An 18,654-nucleotide genomic window follows, 5' to 3' on the forward strand; every position below is an offset into this window, starting at 1 on the left:
TGTTGATGCAATGAAAATGCATAATAAAAACTAAGCTAAATTTAGTTAGTAGGTATAAAATGAAGTGACAATCGCTATAGTTAAATGTTTTGACAACCCCCCCTTCGGCCTGTGAATAAACCAGAACACAGGCTTGGCTGTTTACCACTGTTCAATTACTGAGATAACGAATCCTTTGGCTGAGGGCCGAAGCAACTCACGTTCAAAAGAGTAGCTCTGCAGCAACCCAGATAGTTCAAATGAAGCAACACAGATAATCCAAGCAAACAGGAACGGCTAGAATACACAGATAGATTTTCTTAACTACTAATTCGAACGGTTGTTTCCTGCAAATGTCCCCTCCCAACGCCTCACCTATAATCTCTTTTGGTGTAATTGTGCTCAGAAGAATTGAGTTTCCGTGAGAAGAAAGCGCAAGGGAAAAGGGTGCCACCAGGGGTGTGAGCCTGCAGTAACAACGTGCCTACTGCGATGTTGGACCTGTCCACCTCCACCACAAAGGGACGTTGGGGATCAGGGTGCTTGAGGCTCGGCTCCTTCATGAAGGCGTGCTTCAGGGCCTCAAATGTGTGTTGTTCCGTAGGCTCCCAGCAAAACGGCAGGGGACATTTTCAGGAAACAACCGTTTGAATTAGTAGTTAAGAAAATCTAAGTCACTCAGACGGACCTAGACTCCACTTGGACAGTGCCAGTAGAGATGCCGAGGGAGGGCCTTGATCAAACTTTATGGAGTGAGTTCCAGCTTGTCACTCCTGAGGAAGTGGACAAGACCATGAAAGCGATGAGTGCTGCCACCTGTTTGCTGGACCCGTGTCCCTCCTGGTTGGTTTCGACCAGCAGGGAGGTGACACGAGGCTGGCTCCAGAGGATTGTGAACACTTCTCTTCAGGAGGGATCTTTCCCACAGCCTTTGAAGGAAGCAGTTGTGAGACCCCTCCTTAAGAAGCCTTCTCTGGACCCAGCTGTCCTTAAAACCTATCGTCCAGTCTCCAACCTCCCTTTCTTAGGGAAGGTTGTTGAGAAGGTGGTGGCCTTCCAACTCCGACGGACCTTGGATGAAGCGGATTATCTAGATCCTTTTCAGTCTGGTTTCAGGCTTGGTTACTGCACCGAAACCGCTTTGATCACGCAGACCGATGATCTCTGGCGAGCCAGGGATAGAGGACATTCCTCTATCCTGGTGCTCCTTGACCTCTCAGCGGCCTTCGATACCATCGACCATGGTATCCTTCTGCGGCAGCTAGAAGAGGTGGGAGTGGGAGGCACCGTCTTGCGGTGGTTCTCCTCTTACCTCTCTGGCAGGTCGCAGTCGGTGTTGGTCGGATGACAGCGGTCGACCCCTAGGTCCCTTAAAAATGGGGTGCCGCAGGGCTCGGTCCTGTCCCCCCTCCTATTTAATATCTACATGAAGCCGCTGGGTGAGATCATTCGCCGGTACGGGATTAAATACCACCAGTATGCGGACAATATCCAGTTGTATCTGTCCGCCCTGTGCCAACTCAGTGAAGTGGTGGAAGTGATGTGCCAGTGCCTGGAAGCTGTTAGGGTCTGGATGGGAATGAACAAGCTTGCACTCAACCCTGACAAGACCGAGTGGCTATGGATGTTGCCCCCCAAAGATAGTCCAGATACTCCATCTTTAAGCCTGGGGGGTGAAATCTTACACCCCTCAGAGAGGGCCCGCAACTTGGGTGTCCTCCTGGACCCACAGCTGACACTAGAAAACCATTTGTCAGTTGTGACCAGAGGAGCTTTTGCCCAGGTTCGCCTGGTGCACCAGTTGCGGCCCTACCTGGACCGGGAGGCACTTCAAATGGTCACTCATGCCCTCGTCACCTCAAGACTTGACTACTGCGCTCTACATGGGGCTGCCCCTGAAAAGCGTTCGGAGACTACAACTGGTCCAGAATGCAGCCGCACGAGCGATATTGGATGTACCAAGATACACCCATGTTACACCTCTCCTCCGCGAGCCACACTGGCTCCCTATTGGTCTCCGAACATGCTTCAAGGTGCTGGTTATCACCTTTAAAGCCCTACATGGCTTAGGACCTGGATATCTACGGGACCGTCTTCCGCCACATACCTCCCAGCATCCGATAAGATCTTACAGGATGGGCCTTCTCCGGGTGCCGTCAACTAGACAATGTTTTTTGGCAGCTACTCGGGGGAAGGCCTTCTCTGTAGCTGCCCCGGCCCTATGGAATGATCTACCCCCAGAGATCCGGACCCTCCCCACTCGCGGGGCCTTCCGAAAGTCTATTAAGACCTGGCTTTTTCGGCAGGCTGGGGCTGTTGACCTCTTGAATGAGGTCCAGCCCCACTAAGGTTGAGTGCATGTTGTGTCTTTTAACTTGCCTTGTCTTCTACTTTTTAAACTTTTTAGTATTCTTTTAAATTGCTTTTATGTAAGCTGCCCGGAGTCCTTTGGGATTGGGCGGCATATAAATTTATTAAACATTAACATTAACATTCTGCCGAGTGAGGGGCGCGGTCAGGGAAGCGAAGCTGGGGATGAGGGTCTGGTAGTAGTGGCAAATCCAAGGTGTCGCTGTATATCCTTTGCTTGCCAAGGAGGTTGCCAACTGCACAAAGATTCTTACCTTGCCCGACTCCATCTCAATTCCTTCAGGGGAGATACAGTGCCCCAGGAACTCGATGGTAGTCTACTAGCACTGACACTTCTCCAGCTTCGCATACAGATGATGCTCCCAGAGTCGTAACCATACGTAGGGGTTGCCGATGACCCTCCCGAGAAGCCGAGTAAATCAAAATATCGTCCAGGTAAATGACGACAAACTGGTCCAAGAGGTCCCGGAAGATATCATTCATAAAATGCTGGAAGACGGCATGACTGTGTACTCAAAATGACTGTACCGGGTGCCGAAGGCCGTCTTCCATTCATCCCCTGCCCGGACTCGGACCAGACAGACGTGACGGGTGTGGTCGACACATTGCAGGGACGGGAACATGACCAGGTTCTGGGACCAATAAATCTGGGGGCCGTGCGCCTGCAGCCAGGCCAAGCCCAGGACCATGGGGAAATGCAGGCACGAGGCAATGTAAAACTGGATGGCCTCCTTGTGATCCCTGATGACCAGGTGCAAGGGCTGCATGGCGGCCTTGATAGGCCCAGACAGAAGCACCCAGCCGTCAATGGTCTTGACCAGCATCGGTGGGTCCACCGGACACAGAGGGACGGCATACTTGGTCACAAACGCCTCATCCATGAAGTTCGTGGTAGCCCCGGAATTGACTAGGGCATGGGCCAAAATCCCCAGTGAACTACCAGACAGGATAATGTGTGCTGCCAAGATCAAGTGCCGGGGAGGGCTGTCAATCTCTGTCTCAGTGTGCGCCCGATCTAAGGTCTCCCTCAGATCGGGCTCTGCCCATTTCCCGACAAGTTTTTCTGGAGCTGAGGGATAGGCCCCAGACCTCGCAGCCCCCTACTCTTCTTGGGACAAACCACTGCCAGGTACCCAAGATCCCCACAATAAAAGCACAACCCCCCTGTGTGCCGTCTGTCCACGTCAGTTCGTGACAAGCAGGGTTTGGCGGCACTCAAGTCCATGGGCTCATCCCGTGGAGCTATGGTCTCTCGCTGGATTGGCACCCCTCTGGTCTCCTGGGAGGCGCGGCGACACCCCTGCCTCTGCAACCGGGCGTCTATCTGGAGGCACAGGTGGATCAGCGTGTTGAACGTCGGTGGCCTGTCCACCCGCACCAGCTCATCCTGCAGGTCGTCTGATAACCCATCTTGAAAGATGTCCATAAGGGCTGCCTCATTCCAGGCTGAATCTTGGTTAAGGAGCCGGAATTCACTGACATAGTCCTGCAAGGAACCCCGACCCTGCTTCAGCATTTTGAAACGTTCTGGTGGCTGTTTGCTCCTTAATGGGGTCCTCATACATGAGTCTGAGGTGATCGCAAAACCCCCTGAAATCGTCCAGCAAAGGGCTAGCCTGGGCCAACGAGCTGCAGAGCCGGAGAGTAAGCTGATGATAAACCCCACTTTAGCCCGGTCAGTGGGAAAGTACTCCGCTCTCAGACTGATAAAGAGCTGGCATTGTCCCAAGAAAGCTAGAAACATGGCTTAGGTGCCGTCAAACGTATCAGGCATGACAACCAGACATTTCCTGGTTGAGCTGTTCCATGGTGGCTTAATGTAAATTGTTTGGACAGGAAACAAACTGTTCTGATCCTTCATCCCCCCCCCCCCCGGTCTGTGAATAAACCAGAACACAGGCTTGGCTGTTTGCCACTATTCAATTACTGAAATAGCGAATCCTTTGGCTGAGGGCCCAGGCAACTCACGTACAATAGAGTAGCTCTGCAGCAACCCAGATAGTTCAAACAAAGAACGCAGATAGTCCAAATGAACAGACACGGCTGGAATACACAGATAGATTTTCTTAACTACTAATTCGAATGGTTGTTTCCTACAAATGTCCCCTCCCAACGTCTCACCTATAATCTCTCTTGGGAGGGGCCAATCAACAACCACCTGTGCTTAATCTTCTGTGAGTCTGCCTACGGAGTTGCTGCTTCCGTTTCTCAGCCCTTCTCAATCTAGCATCAGGGACAAACTGCCTTTGATCCTCCCCACTGCTCCATGCCTCAGGCACTTCCTGGTGGCCAGCCAGCCTCTCTGGTCCCTGCTCTGAGTCTGAACCCTGCCCAGGGTCCTCCACATCGTCCAGGGCAGACTCATATGGTTCCTCGCTATCCGAGTCCATCAGCAGCTCATCCGGATCCTGCTGGACCACAACAGTTAAATAAAGATTAATAATGATGTGTGTGTGGGAGGGGGTTGCATTTGTGCTGCTAAATAAATAAAGGGAGACTAGTATAGATCTATTTCAAGCTATTTATCTCTCATCAGCTAGCCATACCCTTACTGGGATTTGAACCTGTGCTGTATTACATATTAAGCAGTTGTGTTAACCACTAAGCCACAAGCTTCTCCTCCTTAACAGCTGAGCCAGGGAAGTAGGTATGTATTTAGTGTCATATTTGGGCATACCAGGGGTTGTGACACTAAATACACACACACACACACACACACACACACACGTTTGATAATATGAAATTTTATATAAATATATGGAAATTATGAGAGGAGGTCTAAAAGCTTTATTTAGAATATGTTATAAAGATGTATTGGGATGATTTAACAATGTTATATAATCCTATTTTCCAGAATGGGAGGAGGGAATGGTCACACGTGGGTTTTATCACAACCTGATTGGTCCAAGGCTGAGAGGAAATCTATAAATACTGGTGCCTGTCCATTGCTAGCCCAGATTCTCTCAGCCTGGTCCAAGCTGTAGAGTAGTTGGATAGGTTCTGTTTGTTTTCTCCTTTTGGGTGAGTTCTATTCAGTCTGATTCCTATTTGGCTAATTGGGCACTTTAAATTTAAATTCTAAATTGATCTGCTGCGGCCCCAAGGGACAGATCTCTGCCTCGGGCGGCTGGGGGAGAGCCCAGTGGGGCACTAGTCTCCCCCCCGCAGGCCAGGAACCTTTGCCCGTCCCCGGGTGCGGGGGTGCGGTTCCATTCAAACTGCTTCATTCAAACTACTTGAAGGGGCTGTTTTTTTGCAGCATTCAAACTGCTTCGTTCAAACTATTTGAAGAGGCTGTTTTTTGCAGCATTCAAACTGCTTCGTTCAAACTACTTGAAGAGGCTGTGTTTTTGCAGCAGGAAAGTGAAAGAGAAACTTTAAGCCTCGAGGCTCCAGCGTGCAGATCGCTCCGGAGGGGGCCCCTCGCTGCAGGCTTCCTTTGTTTGTGTTGCCGGGGAGACAGAGCAGGGGGGGAGAGCGGCTCTCCCTGCTCAATTTAAAGTGAAGCCGGCTAGAAGCCTGGCTGGGCTGCTGGTGATTATTTCCAGCCCTTTTCTCCCGCACACGGAGTTCCGGTGGCCATTTTGGAGGCTGCCACGTGCGTGGGGCCTGGCCCTTATCGACGGGCCTAGTGCGGCCTAGTGAGAGGCCTTGAGCCTAGGTCTCCCCACAGGCTTCAGGCCCTGGTCTCAGGTGGGACTTTGGAGGCCGATTCCTGCTCCTTTCGTCGGACACGTGAGTGGGGCATGGACGAGGGAGCGGAGATTCCCCAGGGGCAAGGGGCAGGCCCTACTGGGAGTGAGGAGGCCCTGGATCAGGAGGTGGGGAGGGGGCCTCCCCCTCAGAGATCCCTTTCTTCAAGGCGCCCCTCCAGTTCTGTCTCTAGGGATGAGGCAGCTCGCCATAGGGCGCTGGAAAGGACCTTTGCCAGGGCAGAAAGGCAGGCCCAGTCCTCCAAGCCTTTATCTAGGGACAGATCCAGGTCCCCTCTTAGGCCCATTTCAGAAAGGTCTCTACTTAGAGGTTTTAGCCCGGCTTCTTCAGGCAGCTCCCCTGGTAGGTCGCAGGCCTTCTCCAGGAGGGGGCGTTCTCCATCCCCCATAGATGATCCTCTGGAGGGCACGTCCAGAGGCCCCTGTTCCCCCCAAAGGTTGGCTCCTCAGGGCCCTGCTTCCACTTTTGGGGATGTGGAGGATCTGGATAATCTCCCTGAAGGGATTAAGAGGCTTATTTCGGCAGCCATCACTCGGGGCATTGCCCAGCGGGACAAAGGCTCCCTTTACTCTAGGCATGGTGGGCTGAACAGGGCTCAGTTTCGGGCTTCCTCCCCTTCCATGATCAGTGAGGCTTCCTTCCTGGGTGGGGGGGAGTTACCCCAGGAGATGGGATTCTCAGATGATGAGAATACCACTGTTTCGGAGGAACCTTCTTCTAAGGTCCTATTTATGCCCGCCTTGTTTAAAGTTCTCTTGGATAAGGCGAGACACACCACCAAGGTCGGAACTGGGGATCCCTCTGTGCCCCCCCCAAGGGATCCCGACATGGTCATGTTCTCTGCCACGGCCACCAACAAGGAAGAGATCCCTGCCCCTCCCTTGTTCCTAGAGGTTCTGACCGACCAGTGGGCTAAACCTTCCACTTTCTCTTCTCCAGGTAGTACCGACCGTCGGCATTATAACGTGGAGCAAACCTTTGCTCAGGCCATTCAGCTCCCGACGGTTGACACCCCTGTGGCCGCATTGGTGTCCTCCTCCCCGGTGGTGTCGGGCGATGCGGCAGATAAGATGAAGCCGGAGGATAAGCGCGCAGAGCTTACCTTGCGGAAGAACTTCAACGCCACAGCGTGGGCCATTAAGGCGGCGGCCTCGGCTTCCTACTTTAATCGTGCCACGGTCATGTGGCTCAAGAAGCTGCAGGCACGCATTCCCATACAGGAGGACCGGATCCATCAGGATCTGGTCAAGATTCTGGCAGCGTGTCAGTTCTCAGCTGACGCGACCTTGGACACGGTCAAGTTTGCTTCTAGCGCCCTGGCCACCTCGGTCACCTCCCGTAGGCTCCTGTGGTTGCGCCATTGGCAAATGGACAACAAAGCCAAATGGGATTTGGCGGCTGCCCCCTTCAAGGGGCCCGATCTCTTCGGGGAGGCCCTTACTCGCATCCTCGTGGAGGATAAGGACAAGAAGAAGGTCCTACCCTCCACGGCTAAGAAGGCCGAGAACAAGCCACGTCCCTTCCGTAGGCAACGGTATAGGGCCCCTAACTTCGGCTATAACCAGCGCTTCTCTTCTTTCTCTTCTGACAGGCATTTCTTGGGGCAGCCCTTCCAGGACAGGAGCCGTTTCCAGGGCCAGGCTCGGCGGCCCTTTCGGGGGGGAGGCGGCCGTCCCTTCCGCAGGGGGAAGTGACTCGAACCCGAGTCATCCCATCGGCGGCCGCCTCGCTCTTTATGCGGACCGGTGGGACGACATCACGTCGGACGCCTGGGTTCGAGCCACGGTTCGTTACGGGCTCAGGTTAGAATTTCTCTCCACTCCTCCAAATCTCTTTCGGTCGTTCCCTCCTTCCCGGAGTCGAGAGCGCTGCCGCCTGATGAGTCAGGCGATCGCCCACCTCCTCGAAATCCATGCGGTGGAGGCGGTTCCCGCAGGGGAACGGGGCCGGGGCCACTACTCAAATCTCTTCGTGGTCCCGAAGAGCACGGGGGGTTGGAGAGCAATTCTAGACCTCAAGCGCCTGAACAGGTTTCTGGTCTACAGGCGGTTCAAAATGTCATCGCTCAAGTCCATCCTTCAGGGCATCAGGAAAGGCGATTTCCTGGCCTCCGTGGATCTCACGGAGGCCTATCTTCATATCCCCATCCTGCCCGCTCATCGCCGGTTCTTGAGGTTCTCCCACGGGCCCCACCATTACCAGTACAGGGCTCTTCCCTTCGGCCTGGCCTCGGCCCCGAGGACCTTCACAAAGGTCCTGGCGGCTCTGGCGGCCCATCTGAGATCGGTCCCGGTCCGCCTCCAATGTTATTTAGACGATGTCTTGCTTCAGGCGGGCTCCCTGTCTCAGGCCGTTTCAGATCTTCAGATTACCATTCGAAGCCTCCAGGCCCTGGGGTTCTCGGTAAACTTCGAAAAGAGCATCTCACTCCCTCCACTCGCATTCTGCATCTGGGGACAGTCATAGATTCCAGGTTGGGGGAGGTGCGTCTGTCTCAGGAGAGGCAGGTCAGCCTTCGTCGGCTGGCAGAGAGCGTTCGCACAAAGCGCTCCGTTTCCATCCTCTCTCTGTCGCAGTTATTGGGCAAGATGGTCTCTTGCATAGGGATTGTCCCGTGGGCCAGACTCCATCTTCGGCCCCTTCAATGGGAGCTTATCCCCTATCAGAGGGGACGAATGAGCAATTCCCTTCGGACTCTCCGCATCTCGACGGGGGTCCGTGCATCCCTGGTGTGGTGGCTCTCCCCGGCCATCCAGCGGGGGTGTCTGTTCTGGGAGCCGAACAGGGTGACCGTCACCACGGACGCGAGTCTGTTCGGGTGGGGGGCCCTGGTGGGCTCTCGGATGGCTCAGGGCAGATGGACGGCCTCGGACCTCCGTCACAACATCAATTGGCTGGAACTGAAGGCCGCGCGTCTGGCTCTGAGTCACTTTCGCTCCTCGGTGGAAGGGAGCCACGTTCTCCTCCTGACGGACAATGTGGCCACCAAGGCGCACATCAATCGTCAGGGCGGGACCCGCTCGAGAGCCCTCTGGCTGGAGGCTCTGCGATTGGGGTCGTGGGCGGAGAAACACTTACAGTCCCTGGTGGCGGAGCACATCTCGGGACTCTCCAACGTCCAGGCGGACTGGCTCAGTCGAGCAACTCTGGACAACGGCGAGTGGCAACTCCACCCGTCGCTGTTCCGGGAGATCTGTCGTCGGTTCGGGTCCCCCCGGGTGGACCTGTTTGCGTCTCCCGAGAACACACAACTCCCGCGTTTCTTCACCCGTTTCCAATCCAGCTCGGCGGAGGGCACGGATGCCCTCAGGAGCCGGTGGCCCCCGGGCCTTCTCTATGCCTTTCCCCCCATTCCACTCATCCCGGGGACCGTCAGGAAGGTGGTGACGGAAAGGGCCCTGGTCATTCTGGTGGCCCCGTTTTGGCCCAGGAGACCCTGGTTTGCGGACCTGGTTCAGCTGTCAGTGACTTCCCCGTGGAGGATTCCGCAGGGGGAGGTGGTCTTACGGCAGGGGGCCCTGATTCACCCAGAGCCTCAGTGGCTTCAGCTGACCGTTTGGCTCTTGAACGGCGGCTTCTAAGGGGGGCTCATCTGTCTTCCGGGGTCATTCGCACCATCGAGGCGGCCCGTCGTCCCTCGACGATCCGCATTTATAACTCCACCTGGGCAGCGTTCGTCCGTTGGTGCTCCCTCAAGGGCATCTCTCCCGACAGAGCCACCATCCCCAACGTCTTGGATTTCCTTCAGAAGGGCCTGGAGGACGGGCTCTCGCAAAACACCTTGCGTCGCCAAGTGGCGGCTCTGTCCTCGGTCTTGGGGGGGGCGGGATCTTCTTCTCTTTCCCAGTCTCCTCTGGTCAAGCTGTTCCTCAAGGGGGCGGCAAATCTCAGGCCTCCCCCCGTTCATAGATTCCCCACGTGGGATCTTCCGCTTGTCCTCAAGGCCTTGACGGGAGCTCCGTTTGAACCTCTCCGCTCGGTGCACTTGCGCTTCTTATCGCTGAAGGTGGTCTTCCTGGTGGCCATCACTTCCGCCCGGCGTATATCCGAGCTGGGCGCCCTGTCTTGTAAGGACGACCTCTGTCATTTTCACCAGGACAGAGTGGTCCTTCGCCTTGACCCGGCATTCGTCCCCAAAGTAAATACCCCCTTTCACAGGGCTCAGGAGATCGTCCTGCCTGACTTCTGCCCGAGTCCGTCCACTGACAGGGAGCGTCTTTGGCATCGCCTGGATGTCCGCCGTGCCTTGCGGATCTACCTCCGGCAGACCAAGGATTTCCGCACGTCGGAGGCCTTGTTCGTCTCCTTCCTACCTGGAGCTCTGGGTTCGAGGGTGTCCTCGGCTACCATCGGCCGTTGGCTGCGTCAGGCCATCTCGGAGGCCTACGTGGCCTCAGGGCGGCCGGTTCCATCAGGCGTCACGGCGCACTCTACAAGGAGCGCGGCAACCTCGGCAGCGTGGGCCACGAGGGCCCCGTTTGAAGACATCTGCCGGGCGGCTACCTGGGCCACTCCAACCTCGTTCATCCGACATTATCGTCTGGATGCTTTCGCGTCGGCGGACGCATCTTTCGGTCGTAGGGTCCTACAGGGGGTGGCAGCTGAGGCTCCCCTTGGTTCCTAGAGTTCCTGTTCTCCCTCCCTGGGACTTTAGCTTGGGTATGTCCCACGTGTGACCATTCCCTCCTCCCATTCTGGAAAAAGGACGTTGGTCTTACCTGAACGTCTATTTTCTGATGGGAGGAGGGAATGGTCACAACCCGCCCTGAGTTCTGTCTGTTGGGGCCAAGGGGAGGGCCCGGGGGGTGTTTCCCGGGGTTTGTTGTGTTGTTTCTTGTTTTTCAGTTGTACCGTTCATGTTCGAGAATCTGGGCTAGCAATGGACAGGCACCAGTATTTATAGATTTCCTCTCAGCCTTGGACCAATCAGGTTGTGATAAAACCCACGTGTGACCATTCCCTCCTCCCATCAGAAAATAGACGTTCAGGTAAGACCAACGTCCTTTCTAGATTTCGAATATTATATATAAAATGATGTAAAAATAATTATAGTCAAATTAAGGTTGAGATATAATAATCGTGATATACATGAATATATGTGAATTTAAAATATGTGATTTGATATGAAAAGCAGGTGATGACTATGGAAGAAATGCATGGAAATACTGTAACCAACTGACACACTTTCTACAATTTGTAATGGAAGATGGCTTTTTTATTTTATTTTTATGTTTGTTTGTCTTTGTTCAAAAATAAATAAAAATCATTTTTTAAAAAAAGGAGTAGTGTTTTACCATCCTTTGGGCTTGCCAATTGACTTGTGGTACTTATGGCCCGTCCTGAAACTCAAGGCCATGCCACATTTTTCTGGTGGGCAATAATATAAGCCTTCCCCCGCAAATAAGCCCCCAGGAACCCCCACCTCCGGCCAGGCAGAGCGCCGCTCACCAACCTAGCAGTATCCTAGGGGGAAGGCAAAGGTGATTGTGTTGCTTAGCACCTTCGGGATACCGCTAGGTTGGTGAGCGGCTCTGTGCCCAGCTGAAGAGGGGGGTTGCCAGGCAGCTGCTCTCTTGTGAGTGGGCTTCCAAAGAACCGGGCATGGCCGAATGGCTGTGTTGCGTTGTCACAGCAGCGCAACACAGCAGCCATGAAGCGACCACACTCATGAGCAGCCACCCGAAAAACCCCTTCCAGCTGGGCACAGCGCCATTCACTGACCTAGGGGTATCACCAAGCCACGTGAGTGCCTGTTCGCCACCACCCGACTCCCGTGGCTTGGCGCCTTCGAAATGGCAGTGAATGGCGCTCTGCACGGCTGGAAAGGGGGGTTGTGCGAGTGGCTGTTCCTCTCTCGCTTGCGCACCTCTTCGCCTCATGATGCCCTGGCCCAGCTCTCCCTGCTGAGCCAGGGAACCTTTGCTGCCACCGCCGCATGGCTCTTTCTATGGCTTCCAAACCGAGTCTTCTGGTAGTGGCTCTGGGTGTACGCTCCATGGTTGTACGCTCTGCTGGCAGCTGACCCACAACCATAGAGTGTACGCCAAGAGCAGCCACTGCCAGAAGACTCAGTTTGGAAGCCGCAGAAAAAGCCATGTGGCAGCGGCAGCAGCAGAGGTTCCTTGGCTCTGCAGGGAGAACTGGGCCAGGGCATCGTGAGGCTGGGAGGCGCACGAGCGAGAGTGGAACAGCCACTCGCGCAACACCCCTCCAGCCGTGCAGAGCACCATTCACTGCCATTTCAAAGGCGCCAAGCCATGGGAGCCGGGTGGCGGCAAACAGGCACTAACGTGGCTTGGCAATACCCTTAGGTCAGTGAATGGCGCTGTGCCCACCTGGAAAGAGGGTTTGTCGGGTGGCTGCTCATGAGTGTGATTGCTTCATGGCTGCTGTTTTGTGCTGCTGCGATAGTGCAACACAGCCATTCACCCATGAGGCTGTGCCCGACTCTTTGGAAGCCCGCTCGCAAGAGAGCAGCCACCCGGCACCCCAAAACAATAAACCCTCCCCTCATAATAAGACCCAAGCCATATTTTGTGTGTAAAAAGAAAATACGACCCTCTCTTATTTTGGGGAAACACGGTATTATGCATTATATTGTATTATGTTGCATTATATTTAGAGAGTTTTTAACAAACCATATTCCCTATTAGAATAATAAATCAAAGCACAGTGCAACTTGATAGATTAGTGCAGGGATGTCCAACTTGCGATGTCACATTACATATTGTGACCCCCCCCTTTCACTAAACGGGGTGGGCATGGCCAACACATGACTCATCTGGTCCATGGGCTGCAAGTTTGACACTCCTGGATTAGTAGATGCTTTAGACTGGATTTTCTTCTGATTCAGCTCACCTTTTTGAATTTTATTGGCACATTCATTCTTTACAAATTACCCTTTTCATAGTTCTTCTAGAAAATATCTCCTTACATTCTCATGGCAACCGAGGCTTTTAGGTATTTACTATTTTGAAAACTAGTTCAGTTTTCACACAGCCCTGAATATACAAAATGTGTTCATGATAAACTTTATCTCTTAGACCATTTGTTGAATCAATTCAATCCTTTCTAAGTTGTGTCATTTTTTAAAATAGGTGATGTGAATGGAATCACTTTTCATATAAATCCCATTTATCTAGAGGCACGAGGTACAGTAGAAAGTATGTGATTTTAGTATTTGCAACTGTAAATTGAGACTGAGTACAGGTAATCCCTGAATAATGTGTTTCCTTAGTGAACATTGGAAGTTATGTGATAAGCGCCACCTGGCATTTGTAAACAAGTCCAGAAACTAGGAATCTTGCGGCATCATGGCATTGTTCGCCCTTACACAAAACCACAGAGGCTGTGCAACATTCATCCTGAACTTTGCCGGCCAAAATGGAGCTTCTAAGGTTCGGATCCGCGCTCTTCTGCAATTTTATTCAGGCCTCCACAGACCTCAACTTTAGGTTGCCGGCCAAAATGGAGCTTCTGAGAGGAGAATCCACCCTTCTGACACTCTGTTTCACCCTCCATGGCCTCACCCAACCCTTTGCAGGCTGAAATGGAGCTTTCGGGAGGGGGGGTGGATTCAGCGCAGCAGGTTGGGAGGGGGAAAACAATTGTGGGGAATATGAGGTATTTCAGTGGGTCAGGGAGGCCTTGAGTGGTCTTAGGCAGGTGGCCTGTTCCATCAGTAGGCCCCCATGGCCTCCCCCCCCAAAATACTTCTTATGCAGTTAACGAGCCTTGCATTCAATTAGCAAATATGTTAGTGAAAGGAGGGAGTGATCCCGTTCAAGATATGAGATTCACTCCCATGAATCTTCGGGTTACAAAAGGAATGGGCAGGTTCCATTACATTCATAACTTGAGGACTACCTGTATGTGTGTTGGGGGCAGATGTATACCAGTGCCTTTAGATCAGACATGTCAGATTCCAGGCCTGCGGGCCATATCCATCCTGCAATGTGATTAGATTTGGTCTGCAGGGCTGCCCTGGTGACAGTGAGGGGCTGGTCCCCACCGCTTGGCCCAGCCCAGACAGGCATTTTTCCCTGTGTGCGCAGACAGGAGGCCACAAGCTTGTGAGTATTGGCGCACAGCAGACCTGTAATGAGCATTGTCATATCTCACAGACTGACTATGTTCTGTCACTGAGTGGCTGCAGTGTGTAGAGCGCTGGCAGCAGTGCTGGGCCTGCTGCCAGCACCTCCAATGCCTCCATGGCCTATTTGCTGGCTCGGCCTCACCCACTGGACCCGCAGCCCACGAGGGCTTCCCATTCACTGAGACGGCTCCCGCCCCACTCCTGTATGGGAAAGCTATGGCCAACAGCATTGCTGCCACCCTCTTGTCCTCCCCATGTCCCCTCCTTCTGGGCTTTCTTGGTGGTCTCCTGTCCTAGGGGGCTTCCTGGCCTCCTGCTGCCATCTCCCCCTCCCATCATCTCTTTCTACACACAAAAGACGGACGGACGGATGGACGGAAGGAGATGGGAATAAGAGGGAGGGAGGTAGATTGGAATGACATGGAGGGAGAGTCTGAGGGAAGTCCTGTCTTAGCACTTGACCACCAGCAGCCCTGCTGCCCTGTCACCATCCTGTCGTGGCCTTTTCCGGTGGTCTCCCATCCTATTGCTCGGGATGCTTTGCTTACAAAGCTGAGTCTCCTTGCATAGAGAAGGAGTGGGCCTCCCTCTGACCCACGCTCTTTTGCCCTCCCACACTCATCATGAGCATCCTGGCCAAGGAGAGCAAGCATAGCAGCAGCAGCCTTGAGGAGAAGGTAACCGCGACTGGGCACCCCTAGGGCAGGCAGCACTGGGCTGCAGAGTCCTACTACTCTGGAAGTTTTGAGGGCCAGGCTGGGCGCTTGCCATCCACTGCCTAGGCCTCTGTTTAGCCCCCGTTGCCCTCTGATGGTCCTCAGCATGTATTGAGAGGGACAGTGAGGCTCCTCTGGTGTATGAGACTTTGACACTCGCCCTGGTCTTGTCTTCCTCCAATGGAGACCTCTGGATTCTCCCCCCCCCCAGCCTTGCCTGGCCCCCACAGGAGGCTGGGAGGATGACGCTGCTGCATGTCAAGGTGCAGAGGAGAAACTTTGCAAGAAACAGTTACCCTGTCAGGGTTCCAAATAGCATCCAAAATTAAATCAAAGTCCAAGGCAAAGTATTGCTCAAAGTTCCAATTTATTAAGAGAGCCATGTTGGCACATTTGGGAAAACCTGAATCTGAAAGCTTCCAGGTTTTATCCACCCAGTTGAAAGTTTAAGATCTTGCCCCCACATCCAAAAGTCCATCACATGATCCAATCTTCCACTGCCATGGTGGCAGTTCCACCCATCCAGTTCCAGTCAGGTGCAGAGATGCAGAGGCAAAGGATGATCTTGGCTTTCTAGAAAGGAATTTTATTTTGGCTACATAGCATTTAACTCTGTACCATCCCCCCTCCCATTTTCCCACAGTAGAAAAGGCATAGTAGAATAATAGAAAGTGTGGCAGGCCAAAGATACAAAAGAAATATGGCTGCGGGCCTGACACACGGCCTCTCCTCAGAAGAAAAGTGTTTCTTTGAAAAGATAATAATGTAGGGGTTAACAAGCAGAACTAACTACATTTCCCCCCGCCCAGGGGGACCCTTTGGCTTATCAGGAAACTTATCATGGAATTGTTTTACTAATTTATCAGCTTTTACATTCCAACTTTTACCCAAGTAGCTTCGGACAAGGGGTACCCCGTCCAATGCACTAAATATTGCAAACGACCTCTATACAACCTAGAGTCTAAACTTTTCTTCACTTTGTTAGTGTTTTTCTCTTTCTATCACTACTGGAGGAGGGGGAGGTTGGGTGAACGATCTTAGGCTGGACCCAATCACTGGCTTCAGTAAGCTGCAATGAACGACTGGGTGAATTTTCCCTAGAATTCTGGGCAGACTGACATGAACCATAACTGGGTTAATTATTTTCACTATTGGGAATGGACCTAGAAACTTTGGGCCTAATTTCTTGCTAGGCATTCTTAACTTTATGTATTTGGTAGACATGAAAACTTTATCCCCCACATGGAAGGGGTGTTGTCGCGAGCGGTGTTTATCAGCTTGTTTCTTGTACTCTTCTGCTGCTTCTGCCAGAGCTTTTTTCGTATTTTCGCACCCCTTTTTAAGAGTGTCCATCCATTCAGACAGAGACATGGAAGAGGGGGGGTTTCTCTGGGCAGTTTGGGCATGGGAACAAATTCCATGCCACTGGTAACTTGAAAAGGAGTTAATCCAGTGCTGCTTTGGACAGCGTTGTTGTATGTGACTTCGGTGAAAAGTAGCAAATCCGACCAGTTGTCTTGCTGGTAATCCACATAGCAACGAATATAGTGTTCCACCATCACATTGGCTTTTTCCGCAGCCCCGTTTGTGCTCGGATGAAAAGCCAAGCTATGTCCTTGTGTGGACCCAATGGAACTCAGGAACTCTATCCAGAACTTGGCAGTGAATTGAACTTCACGGTCTGAGATGATCCTCCTGGGTACTCTGTGTAGGCAGTAAATGTGTTTAACAAACATTTTTGCTATCTTCTTTGCAGATGGTAGTCCTGAGCAAGCAATGAAATGGGTTTGCTTGGAAAATAAGTCAATGACTGTCCAAATTACTTTATTTCCACTGCTGTCTGGGAGCTTGACGATAAAGTCCATTGCGGTCTCTTCCCATTGTTGGCTGGGGTTGGCCATCCGTTGCAGTAATCCTGGCCGTATTTTCATGGTTGTGCAAGTGGCACAGCTTTTTACATAGTCTTCCACTTCAGCTTTCATTTTTGGCGACCAAAATTGACGCCTGGCGAGGTGGAGCGTTTTTAGGAATCCAAAGTAGCCTCCTAACTTTGCTGCGTGGCCTCACTGTAGTACTTCCAGCCTCAAGTTCGCGGGAACGTACAGTTTGGATCCTTTCCAGGCTAAGAATTTCTCATCGTCTGGATGTCCTTGTTGTTGAGCCAGGGGTCTGCCAACAGCACCGATTTCATTGCTGCGGTCAGCTTGCCCTGGCTGAGGGTAGGCAGCATTTTCAAATGCTGTCCTCCCACTTTATGGTAGTTGTCCTCTTGTCCAGCCACGCAAGCCCCAAGATAATTGATTCATGCATTTTTGGAGCTACGATGAATCTGAGGAGTTAGTGGCGCCCTATCTGCAACTTTACCAAGTCGGTAATTAGTTTGGCAGGGGCCTCTCCAATTAGCATCCTATCCACTTGCTCAAACCAAATGGGATTGGCTAGGGGTCTTGTGTGTATGCCTAGCTGCTCCACGATAGACATGCTGATTAAGCATCGGATGCAGCCTATGTCCACAATTGTGTCAACTTCCCCTTCTACCCCTGTCTTGGGCACTATCGGTTTGGCTTTGATGGCAAAGGGGGGGATGGGTGCGCTTACCATCAAGGCGTCATCCCCATCCCCCACCGCTCCCTGACAGTCCAACCTCTCCTTTGACAGATCTCTGGAGAGGAGGAGGGGGTGGGGGGGAGCTGCATGAAGTAAGACTGCCCTAAAAATCCTTACACAATTGGAAATAGGGATTCCTTTTCGAGAACGGCCAGCCTCTATGCTGGACTGGGGAGTACTGCTCTCCTGCCACCTCCTCTTGCTCTCCAGAGATCTGTCAAGGCAGTACTTGGATTCAGAGGAAACTGCTTCCTGCAAACTTTGTCCTTTATACTTCCACATGCAGCATCATCCTCTGTCTCCTGCTTTGCTGGGAGGGGATATCGGACAGGGAAACAATGTCCAACTGTGTCTGGGATTGGGAGAAGAACACAGTTCCAAGCTTGGAGACTTTCATCCACATTTGAGCTTGCAAACTGCCAATCATGCCTGAGCTTGGGGAGAAGGCCCTCTCCTTCCTCTGTAGATAAAAGTCCCCAAACTTAGAATACAGTATGTGTGGGTGCACGCATGTGCTTGGCTGCCAGCAGTTTGGGGAGGCAAGGAGCTTATGGGGCACCAAATTGTCCCCAAGTCGAGACAACCTGAGTCAGCCGTGCCTAGTGAGCAGCATTCCACCAGCCATGCCTACCCAGCCATGCTCACTTAGCCGCGTGATTCATCATAGTCTTACATGCACCTCGCCCTTTTAGGGCAACCATAATGATGATGTGGCCCTCACAGAAATTGAGTTTGACACCCCTGTTTTAGATTGAGTTTTTCTTTGAAATCTCTGTAAAGGTAATCCTCAACTTACAACAGTTCATTTTATGATTGTTCAAAGTTTCAGTATTACTGAAAAAAGTTAGTTATTATTTGTTTTCATACTTGCGATCATCATGGCATCCCTATGGTCATCTGATCAAAATTCAGGTGCTTGGCAACTGACACATGTATAATGGTTGCAATTTGTAGGTCCATTTATCATCTTTTGCTACCTTCTGAAAAGCAAAGACAATGGGGAAGTCAGATTCACTTAGCAACCATGTTACTAACTTTAACAACTGTAGTGATTCAAGAAAAGTAGTAAAATGGGGTAAAACTCAGTTAACAAATGTCTCACTTAGCAACTTAAATTGTGATCGTAAACCAAGAACTACCTGTATCCAGAAACATTTCCTTTTCTGTAACAAT

At 52.2% G+C, this 18,654-nt stretch overlaps 1 protein-coding gene across 4 annotated transcripts in view; it reads left to right on the forward strand.

The window, feature by feature from the left end:
• Positions 1–18,654, forward strand: part of LCORL (ligand dependent nuclear receptor corepressor like) — a 92,766-nt gene that overhangs the window by 21,841 nt on the left and 52,271 nt on the right. The gene's annotated exons all lie outside the window — the stretch shown is intronic.

The sequence above is a fragment of the Thamnophis elegans genome, chromosome 9 (genome assembly GCF_009769535.1).
Source record: "Thamnophis elegans isolate rThaEle1 chromosome 9, rThaEle1.pri, whole genome shotgun sequence".
Taxonomy (NCBI): domain Eukaryota; kingdom Metazoa; phylum Chordata; class Lepidosauria; order Squamata; family Colubridae; genus Thamnophis; species Thamnophis elegans.